The 11,250-nt window shown below is 44.6% G+C and overlaps 1 pseudogene; it reads left to right on the top strand.

Moving 5' to 3' along the window:
- Positions 1-3,691: 3,691 nt before the first annotated feature.
- LOC136643341 (5S ribosomal RNA) lies at positions 3,692-3,810 on the top strand (annotated as a pseudogene).
- The last annotated feature ends 7,440 nt before the right edge of the window (positions 3,811-11,250 follow it).

The following is an 11,250-nucleotide window of genomic DNA, read 5'->3' as shown; positions in this document are numbered from 1 at the left end:
AGGGTTTTCCACAGCACATGGTTTTCATGCGCTCCAGCTCTTCCCAAAGCACAAACCCTCCTGCCGCTGCTTGGAGGCTCACGCTGCAGTCTCCCTGCTGGGGCAGGAGGCATCCCGTGACGCCCCGGCAAATGCCTCACTACACCCCCAAGGCATTGCAACACGTAGATTGGGAACTGCTGCACTACTATATTTTCCTGTTTGGTGGACACTTCTATAGAAATTAGTGCCATTCTATGGCTCAGGGTGCAGCACGTTAATGTAGAAAAAAGCATCGATGAGTCTTCAAACTGAATGTCGCATTTAATGCTTAAGGCAACCAAGTTGTTTCTACAGCTTCCTGCAATAACTGATTGCCCTTCATATGCGAAGAAATACATAGGGAGCGACATCGGTTCATTAAGAAAGAGTATCTGTCTTCGCTTACATGGAGAAAACGAGACTGATTTCCCACCTCATTAAGTTAGTAAATGAAAGAACAGAGAATCAACTGCATGTGGCTGGATTTCTTTAATTGATACAGCCATCTCACAAACACACACGCATGCACACACACAGGCAGGAGTTTTCTTTGTCTATCATGTCGAGAAAGCCCAAGGATAGCAGGTGCTTGGAGATTTTCTATTTCCACCCTAAATTATAGAAGCATTTAATGCACTCAGAAAGATTGTGCTGGAAATTCGGAAACCTGTGCTTAGCCCTGACTTGGCAAAATTTTGATTCCCACAGAAAATGAAATGCCACCATGAGCCTTTCTCAGAATATAGCCTCTGGGATTTTTTTTTCCCCCTATTAAAGGAAACTTGGTGCATCTTGTTAGTGTCTTTGGTTCCAGCAGGTTTGCCCTGTTATGGTGGAAAGATGCATTAGATATTTACATTTGTTAAAAAAAACTATCCAGTTGAGATATATGCATTGGAGATCAAATAATATATCATTACTGAAGTTCTTAAAAAGGTCAGGAAAACAAATAATTTCACCAGTTTCAGTGCATACATTTATGCTGCACTATATGTTGTATTAGAAAAAATGTGTCATTGTTCATTGCCATCTCCACTCTAAGTCATTGGGTTGATTTCGTTATTTTTTTCTAGACAATTTTTCTAGACCAGTGGTTCTCACACATTTAGCACCGGGATCCACTTTTTAGAATGAGAATCTGTCAGGACCCACCGGAAGTGATGTCATGACCAGAAGTGACATCATCGAGCAGGAACATTTTGAACAATCCTAAGCTGCAATCCTACCCACATGTACCCAGGAGTAAGCCCCGTTGACTATCATTGTTAAAAGCATTTACATAGTAGCCTGTTCAAAGTACAGATCTGTAACGTTTCCCCAAATGCAGTCACATACCATGGCAGCATCAAGTCGAATATATTCAAAATAAAACATTGAAACGAATGGGGACCCACCTGTAATTGGCTCACGACCCACCTGGTGGGTCCCGACCGACAGTTTGAGAAACACTGCTTTAGACAATAGTTCAGATGAAACCTGTTCAAATGGCCTGGTCTTGGCATGAGCACAACATGCCTGCTACATGCACATGCTGTTTTGCTCCCCCCCAATGGCTCTGAAGGGAGGGGTCGCTTGCCTGCTGAGCTGAGCCTCCCTGCCACACTGGCTGCTCCGCCCCCCTCCAGCTACGCCACAGGGGAGGGGCCACTTACCCAGTGCATTACACTGCCTGCAGTACTTACAATTTTGTCCCTCCTCCAGCTACACGACTGCATTAAGAACTAGGGCAGGGGTGCTCAAACTTTCAACTTTAGGGATGCTGGACCTTTAACAAGTGTATAGAAGAGAGAATTTCAGCAGGTGCAGCTTGTCATCTGTGGGATGACAAGTTGCACCTGCTGCAATTCTCTCTTCTATACACTTGTTAAAGGTCCAGCATCCCTAAAGTTGAAAGTTTGAGCACCCCTGAACTAGGGGTTTTCCTAAGGCTGCACTTAGGAAAGGCTAAGGTTTTCTTAGGGCTGCACTCAGTTCAGACTGAGTTGAGATTTGAACTGGCTCTCTTTCATGCAGCAGGTGAGCAAGCTTATCTTCTCAGGAGTAAGGCTCACTGAGTTCAATACAGAACTTACTCCCTGATCAGTGTGCACAGGATTACAGCTTTAGCCATTGCACTTCAATTGCTCTCATAAGGTGGTCAGAATAGAAGTTAGAGTACTGCTGCAGAGCAGATTCATTGGAGGCTGGCTCTAGCTTTCTGCAGCCATTGAAATTTCTGAAGTAATCAAGTCAAATGGTCAAGTTAGGTGTGACATGGGAGGTCAGTGGTGACCTCTGGTGATCTTTACAGTGTTAAACACTGTGGATAGGGCTGATGCAGATCAGGGGTCTGTTACTGGGGAAATGGAAAGGATTAAACTTCCACCTCTGCCATTATTCCAATTAAAATCACCTTTAAAATCAGGGGGATTAAGAAAACTATAGAGAGTTAGCCCCCTTCCCCAAAACCACTATTTATCCTTATCCAGCATAACCTTATGCATCTTTACTCAGATATAAATCCTACTGTATTCAGTGGGCTTACGCATTAGTCATTGTGTTTCAGATTACACCCTAAAAAACCAACCAAAGGTCTTATTCCCAGTTCTCCAGTGGCACATAGAACTAGAATCAAAATCAGTGGCACAAAGTCTACATGAAATAGTCTTATCTCCAGGCTGTAAAAATAGGAATGATAGTTGTTAGGTTTGAATATGGGAACAAAAAAAATGTACAGGGCCTATTTGGCTACATTTCATCAACTTTTAAACTTCTGAGCACATGGCCATCCAGTCTAACATGGGGTTCATTTTTGTCAGATAATGTTTCATGCATTTAATTATACAATAGCAAAAATGCAGATATTTCAATACAAGTATTTCAATACAAATATTGAAATCATTATGCTGATGGTGAAAGAGATTCTCTCTCTCTCTCTCTCTCTCTCTCTCTCTCTCTCTCTCTCTCTCTGCTTTTTAAAATATGAAGACAAAGTGCTATAAAACTGGTTTAAAAGGCAGAGACGCTGACAGGAGCTTTAAGTGTCTCTTTAAGGATTACATTTCACTGTTTACCAAGGTTCCAAGCGAAGGGAGGCATAAATAAAATATTACCATGGGATTCTAATTTTCTTCCCTTTCTTTAATTCATGAAATACAATGGTGTGCTACACATTATCCTTCAGTTGGAGATGGTACTTTACATTTCTTTCTAAGCCTTTTGACTATTCTAATGTAGGACAGATTCCCTCCGCCACCCTGCCTGCAGAGACATAATATGATCTACGAGGAGTTCTGACCTTGAAGTATAATGACATGCTACCTCAAGAGCAACTTTCTCTCCTAACTAGCGCTATTCATTTTACAATAACAAACAATATCCATTTTCTGCAACAGGCGCTGCAAAGCTCAGAGAGCCGAAGAAGAGCCAAGGTGGAAAACAGCATTGTTGCCTTGAAACAGTATGAATTCCTCTGAAAACGCTCCGCTCCTTTCTCACAAGTGCTTATTGGCTGGCGTGTTTGAGGAGACTTGCACCTCAGACTCACGGCATTCACTAGTACGTGTTATGCCAAAATATCGGATACAAAGAACGCAAAGGGCTTTGATTATGATGCTAGTGAGGACAAAACATGATGTTCTGCTGTCGTGTGCTTTCTCTCGCCTACCCCTTCTTTCCTGGTTAGAAATGAGAAAGCAGTACTGTTACCCTGCACATGCCCGATCTCATCTGATCTCGGAAGCTAAGCAGGATCAGGCCTGGTTAGTACTTGGATGGGAGACCGCCTGGGAATACCAGGTGCTGTAGGCTTATACGATAGTCTTTCAAGACTGAAGGTTGCCAACCAATGCATACGTATGTGACTTCACCAACTTGTTGATACGTTCAGTTTCACAGTGGATAAGAAAACTCAGTTATGCCTGATGAAAGTGGGCATTTTTAATTGTTTACTTGAGAAAAGAATACATTCCAGACAATTGTTGGAAGCTGCCTTAAACAGAGCTAGACAGTTGGTCCATCAGATTCAGTATTGTCTTTGTCCAGGGTTTCAGGTGAGGGTCTTTCTCTGCCTAACCTGGAGCTGCTGGGAATTGAATATGGAGCCTTTTGCATAGAAAGGATGGATTCTAATACTTAGCAATGGCTTCATCCCCTGTTTCATGTAGGTCTTCATCAAGCCCTTGGATCAATTAGTGCTTTCAGGGATAGCAGATAAAAGTAGTTATTAAGGGCCCAAACTTATCCAACCTTCAGCCCCGAAGCACAGGAGCAAATGTTCCCTTACCTTGTGGAGGCCTCCATAACTACCCTCTCACCACAAGATGCAGTGCACAGCCCATTGGCATGGCTACAGCAGGGCTGGAAAGTTGGATAAGATTGGGCCCTAAGCCCTTTCAAACACTGTTCCCTTTAAGGTGCATGGCTGCACACCTCCCAGTTTTCTCTGCACATGATGGAGCTCAGCAATCCAGGCATTTGGCTATGACATAATGACATTGTAGAACATTAGGAGACGGGGTGACAATGTAGTCTTGACAAAATGCAGCTGGCGAAGGGGTCTCTGCACTGGCACTGACCCCTTAGCTTAGAGGGAATACTGGTTTTGAAATATGCAAATATTCTCTGGGTTTCTAAAGCTGTTTGGCCCTGTTGTTTCCTCCACCTTCTGCTACCATTGCACCAGTTTTGTTTTAGATATCTTTTCTTATTATTTCTTTTCTAGACCAGTGCCAGCCATTTCCAAAGGAGCTCATTAATGTTGCCCCTTCAGCAGTATTCAGCTGATGGCAACTCACCCCCTCAGCTCATCTGGGGAAATACCTCCCCCCCCCTGGAAATAATCCAACAATGGAGCAGCCTCTGTTGTTCCCCTGCCACTGATAAACCACTGCCACCCCTGTTGTCTGCTTAATCTCTCCCCCCAAGGTGAAAATCACAGGGAAGGAACTGTCAAAAAATGATTGCAAAAAAATCCCTCCTTATCCCAGTACTACAGTATATATGCTGCATACATGTACTACTATCCAACGATCAGCAATTGAGCTGAACAGCTGTTTGGGGTAGAAATTAACTCCAGGTGTCCCCTTCTTGTCTTCCTTTGGTCCCTTTAGATACAACCCCAGTAACCATTTCAGGGTAAGGATGTAGCACCCAGCTGATCCATGCACAGTTCCTCTTTCAGCTAGAGATTGCAGTGGTTTCTTCCCTAAAACTCTGTATTTGAAGCTGCTGCTTGTTTAAATCATATTTTTGAAGCAGGCAGTTTCACAAACTTTTGGTATCCCCCCCCTCCCGTTCGCTGCTCATTACAGTAAAAGTTGTATGAGCTGGCACAGTTTGTTTTGCACCACATATGGGTGCATCTGTCACCGTGTGTTAAATCACTTGACAAAAAGTGACAGGATTTTTAGAGGCCATCGAAGTCAGGCATCTCTTGGGAAGCCTGAGTCAAGATGGCAAAATGTAGTAAAGTGAACCTCCTTGTTTCAAAGTAGTCCTCCTAATTAAAGCCACAAGCCACACTGGAATGAACAGACATTGCGGGTGAGAGCATGACTGTGCTCATGTATAACAGCCATTTAGTGCTAATGTCAAGAATTGGGTGTCTGGGACCCAATTCTTATGAGCCAAGAAATATGAGCTTCAGTCTTTCCCATCAAATATGAGCCAAATATTGATTATGTTCAACACATTTTTCATTGGTTTGAACCTTGTAGGCAACCTTCAGTCTCGAAAGACTATGGTATCGCGCTCTGAAAGGTGGTTTCTGGCACAGCGTCTAGTGTGGCTAAAAAGGCCAATTTGGGAGTGACAAACCCTTCCACACTGGGAGCAAGTGCAGTCTGTCCCTGGTCTGTCTCCCTGGCTATGGGCCGTCCTTCTTTGCCTCTTAGCCTCAGACTGTTGGCCAAGTGTCTCTTCAAACTGGGAAAGGCCATGCTGCACAGCCTGCCTCCAAGCGGGCCGCTCAGAGGCCAGGGTTTCCCACGTGTTGAGGTCCACTCCTAAGGCCTTCAGATCCCTCTTGCAGATGTCCTTGTATCGCAGCTGTGGTCTACCTGTAGGGCGCTTTCCTTGCACGAGTTCTCCATAGAGGAGATCCTTTGGGATCCAGCCATCATCCATTCTCACAACATGACCGAGCCAACGCAGGCATCTCTGTTTCAGCAGTGCATACATGCTAGGGATTCCAGCATGTTCCAGGACTGTGTTGTTTGGAACTTTGTCCTACCAGGTGATGCCGAGAATGCGTCGGAGGCAGCGCATGTGGAAAGCGTTCAGTTTCCTCTCCTGTACTGAGCGAAGAGTCCATGACTCGCTGCAGTACAGAAGTGTACTCAGGACGCAAGCTCTGTAGACCTGGATCTTGGTATGTTCCGTCAGCTTCTTGTTGGACCAGACTCTCTTTGGTTTGAACCAAAGGTGTGCTCAAAGTCACAACCACTGTGCACCTGAAATGCAGTTCTCGTCTGGATCGCATCCAAGAGTTCTGCCTGAGTCCCAGGCAAAGTCCTTCTCATTTGGAGGACAGGGACGCTCTGGGTAGTCGCGTCCGCTGCCTGGTGTCACAGACTGCCCAGAGTGCTCCTGACCTCCAAATGAGGATTTGCATGGTTTCCTGGTGGAACTGAAAGGTCTGCTCACCGGGCAGACGGATCCGTGCAAATGCAGGATCTGGGCCACAGTTCCTATAATGCCACAGATCTGACTGCCCCTGGTTTGGACTAATATAGCAATACAGCAGGCCTTAGGAAAATTACAGTTCCCCACCCCCCTCAGATCCCTAGTGCATGTATAGCAGCAGCTACCAGGGACTAAAAGGATGGATATACCTCCCTCTCTCCCTTCCTTTCAAATGCTTGCTAAAGTTTTCCATCTGTACTAAAGCACCAGTTCAACCACAGCCAGTTAAGCCATTTCTACCCAACGTTGCATATATGCAACAGGGACCAAATGTGTACAGCATTTTAAAGGTTTCATGGGACTTACTTCTAAGTAGACATGCATAGTATTGGACTGTCACTGATACAGTTGTGGAAACTGTAAGGAGATATATGTGATGTTAATTGTACTTTACCTGTTTTTCATAATGAATTATTTAAGAATTTGTGATCAGGGCCTCTGAGAGGAATTTTATCAGGGGTGCAAAGTTTCTTTTGGGCCCCTTTGCAAAGGGGGAGGGATGAAACAGTGGGGGAGGGTGGTGATGGGTGAGCAGAATAGGGGCAGGGAGGGGGAAGCAGGGTGAGGGGAGGGTAGAGGCAGCTGGAAAAGTCTTTGGAGCCCAGGTCTACCCACCCTTGTGGCATCAGTAGTGTCCCCAGCATCCCCAGTCATGGTAGTGTCCTCAGCATTCCATATGGACAATAAGTCTGAGTAAATAGGAAAATGTCAGATCCCAGGAAATTTCAGGGCCCCCTCCTTTGGTTCCTGGGCCCCCCTTTTGACCCTGGGCCTGGGTACAAATTACCCCCTTTACCCCACTCTCCTAGGCACTGATTGTGATCACACAATTTTCACTGAACTAATAAAAGAGAATTTATTTAGGATAAATTGTAGCTCTATGACTGTCCATTCATCCCCTGCCATATGTTTAGAAAATGCGTGAGAAAGACAGGGCACCACATGCACCGGCCAAGACCCCAAAATGCTCATGTTGGGTGTTGGCGTGAGGAAGAAGCTGCACAGAAATAGTTGAGTCCTCAGTGCAATTAAGTCCTCAGGGGACTAATGTTTGTCACAGGAAAGAACAGGAGTACAGGTGTATGAGTGTAGACTTGTTGTGCTAACATTCAATACATAAACTTCAAGGAGTATGGAGTGTGGTGAGAAGATGAGCCCCAATGTTGGGGTGAATGGATAGCCAGTGCAATCCCAGTTCCCTGTCACTGTTCCCTGAATGCACGGGAGAAAAATGAGTGAACAACCATTCTCCCTTTATTTTTTGATGTGTAGTAGCAGTTTACCACAAAGAAATTATATTTGATGTTCCAGTCAGGGACTGATGAGTATGCATAAGTAAATCTACCCTAATTCTCCCTGTTTTGGATGTTCAGGGAGAGCTCCTGGCTGTCCATTAACTCACCCATCTCTCCCTCCTCCCTGGGGACCTTTACAAAGGAAGATACACCCATTTGCTACACTCATCCTAAGTACTTATGCCTAGTGTAGTAAATCTTGAGACCTAAACATAGCAGCAGCTTTTCAAGCCACTTAGCTTTCTTGATCTGTGATTTGAGAGGTCAAAGGTCCTGCAACAGCAAATGCTGGTGTTGGCCGTAATACAGCAGTGTGGTACAATACATGCCTGTACTTCATAATTTTTTTGCAGACAGAGATTCAGCTTTTTCTGCACCAACATTTTTTATTTTATGCTTATCTGTTTGTCTCATGTGCTGCGCAATATGTGGCTCAGTTGAAGAGATTTTCTGCATGGTTGTTATAAGCTGCCAGGTATGAAAGTTGCTTGGAAATCGACTATTCTTATTACCCTCCAGAAAGAACATCTGTGAAAACTCTGATTGCATTTCACTTTTAAAGACTTGCCGCTACACCTATAAACAGAAATGATGGCTGGCTTGGTTTCCTTTAAGCACACTTTATTGGTTATCTGTAAAAATAGAAGATAGGGGAGGCAAGGTAATTTCTGGAGGATTCTTTTCAAACAACAACAAAGAGAAAATGCTTTCCATCTGCTGCAGTGCCATTAAAGGTGGAAATGTGGTTATTTTTACATTTGAGTTTTCCCTGGAACTGTGTTAAGAATACACAGCAATAATTACAATTTAAATAATCCATCTAAAATATGATGTGGATACTTCTACCCCCCCCATGGGAGACTGAAAATGTTCAGATTTGTGTGCATAGATGCAAGTGAAGAAATCATCATTCTAGATACTGTTGTGTTTTCCTGTAGTAGTCAAAAATAAATTTAAAAAGTTTTATTTCTTAAATAGTTGCTACAGTACAGCAGTTTTCATGTTGGGTGAGGTCTCTGCTATGTTGTCTGTGCTTCTTCCTACATAAAGGTGTATTGATGAACTTGTTCACCGAAAAAGTTGATTCCATTGTCTGTATTGGAAGACAAAGATCAATCAGCTTGAAATACTTCACAGTCTTGGCTGCATGTCTTTTTTTTTTTTTTTTTTTTAAGTTGCTGGTGTAACAGTGTGACAGTCTGAGTAGATCCCTCTGCACCACTTAGGCTTACTCCTGGGTAAGGGAACAAATGTTCCTTTACCTAGAGGAGACCCCTAGGAATACCCCACCTGCAAGATGCAGTGCAAGCCATTTTGATGCACTTGCATAGGAGAGAGCATAGAATTGGTCTGTTAGTCTGCTACAGTTAAATGGTATTTCTTGGAAGTGAGTGTTTGTGTGAGCAGTAGATAGGGACCTGAACTCTGGGAACTTTCTATTAGTTCCTTGCTTTTGTCTCCTTGCTGTCTGTGTCATAGTGACTCCTGCAGGCTCTTGTGTTGTGCAGCACAGCGGCAGACCTCCCCAGCCCCTCACCCGGGGCAAAGGTCTGCAATGACTCCCCTTGCATGAAAATCTACTCACCTGAGGCTCACGGAGCCTTACATGACCTTAGCCCACATCGGGGAAGCCTCTCTGAGGTTCTCCAACCAGCCATGGACCTCCGCAGCCTGTGCTCGGTGCAAAGCTCCGCGACAGCGCCCCATGCGGGCAGTCACCACCCTACTTACCAGAGGCTCACGGAGCCTTGCGTGACCTCCTCTCACACTGGGGAAACCTCTGTGAGGTTCCCCGGCGCTATAAACTGTGCTTCTGGCAAACCGGAAGCACAGTTTCCACCCCTGTTGGGAGCCTCAGAGAGGCTTCCGTGGGGCCCTAAGGCTGGCGCTCGGGGCATTTGCCCCAGGTCACCCTATGGCAGGCAAGCAACTGTCCCCAACGCTTTAAAAATGTGCTTCCGGAAAACCAGAAGCACAGTTTCCAACCCTTTCGGGAGCCTCAGAGAGGCTTCCACGGGGTCCTAGAGGCTTGCGCCTGGGGCATTTGCTCCATTGAACCTAAATGGTAAGTTCACAACTGGTGTTGTGTGTGTGTGTGTTTCGTTAGGGCATTTCCCCTTGGTTAGCAGTAACGGCTGTTACTATGCTACTCATTCCTGGGGAGCCACGGTGAGGGGGTGCATTGTCCCAACAGTGTGTGTTCATTGGGCTTGCGCCTGCCACTGCCCCTGGTTCTACTTGGTGGTGCTTCTCTAGCCACCAGAGTTGGGATTTGGTAGGCTGTAGTGATGGCTTCTTACATGTCAGATCACACTGGACGGACATAAAATTGTTGATCTCTGATTGGTGTTTAGGTTTCAGTGGACACTGGTGATAGGACTGCTTCTACATGGAGTTCTTTGGGCTCCCCCCCCCCAATGCTGGCTTAGGATATGAAGAATGTTTTTTTGTCGACTTGGCAAATATTACTGGTGCAACTTTGGCATGAAATTGTAGAATTAAGCCATTGGGTACTGTGGGAGAAAAAGCTTGATTTCTCTGTGTATCACAAGCTCAGGCTGACATGTTGAGAGTTAGGAATAATAAGAGTTAGTAAATGACCTCATAAGAGACTGGTGCTACGGTCAGGCCTCGGACAAGGGACTACGTAAACTGTTAGTATTAATTGATACATCCTGCTTTCACTTTTCTCCACTTTAACTGTCTATTTATCTATCCATGTGTCATTTATGGTGCTTCTTCCTCTATTTGCTGTTTTACCAGTAACTTTTATTACCTTCCTGTCCTCATTAGAGCCAATTTATGTCCTCCTTTGCCATTACGTCTTTATGTACTTTTTGTATGCAGGAGAAGCTAATTAGATTTGACTGTGAATAACTTTTCTGTATGATGATTTTGATAAGCGACCCTATGACCTCACCCACAGACCCTATAAAAGTCACATATTCTGTGCATGTACTAGTCAGACGTCTCACTCACTGGTGGAACTCTGTACAGGAGCGCTCTTAATAAATGGATCGATTTTCTTTCTTCAGACTCTCGTTATTTAAATTCTCCTACAGTACAATCCAGAAACAATTATATTTGCTATGGGCCCAGTACTAGTATTATGGCTGTGAAAAATGAATTGATCTCCTCTCTAGGAAACTTAAAAAAAAAATGCAGTTAAAGATTTTTGTCAAACAAGTACTTTGGCCTTTGATCACTGATGTCAACTAACTACTCAACAAACTTGTGTGTGTGTGTGTGTGTGTGTGTGTGTGAGAGAGAG

The sequence above is a fragment of the Tiliqua scincoides genome, chromosome 2, assembly GCF_035046505.1.
Source record: "Tiliqua scincoides isolate rTilSci1 chromosome 2, rTilSci1.hap2, whole genome shotgun sequence".
In the NCBI taxonomy this organism is placed as follows: Eukaryota; Metazoa; Chordata; class Lepidosauria; order Squamata; family Scincidae; genus Tiliqua; species Tiliqua scincoides.
The sequence above is the reverse complement of the archived record's forward strand: the minus strand, read 5'-3'. Positions and strand labels throughout refer to the sequence as shown.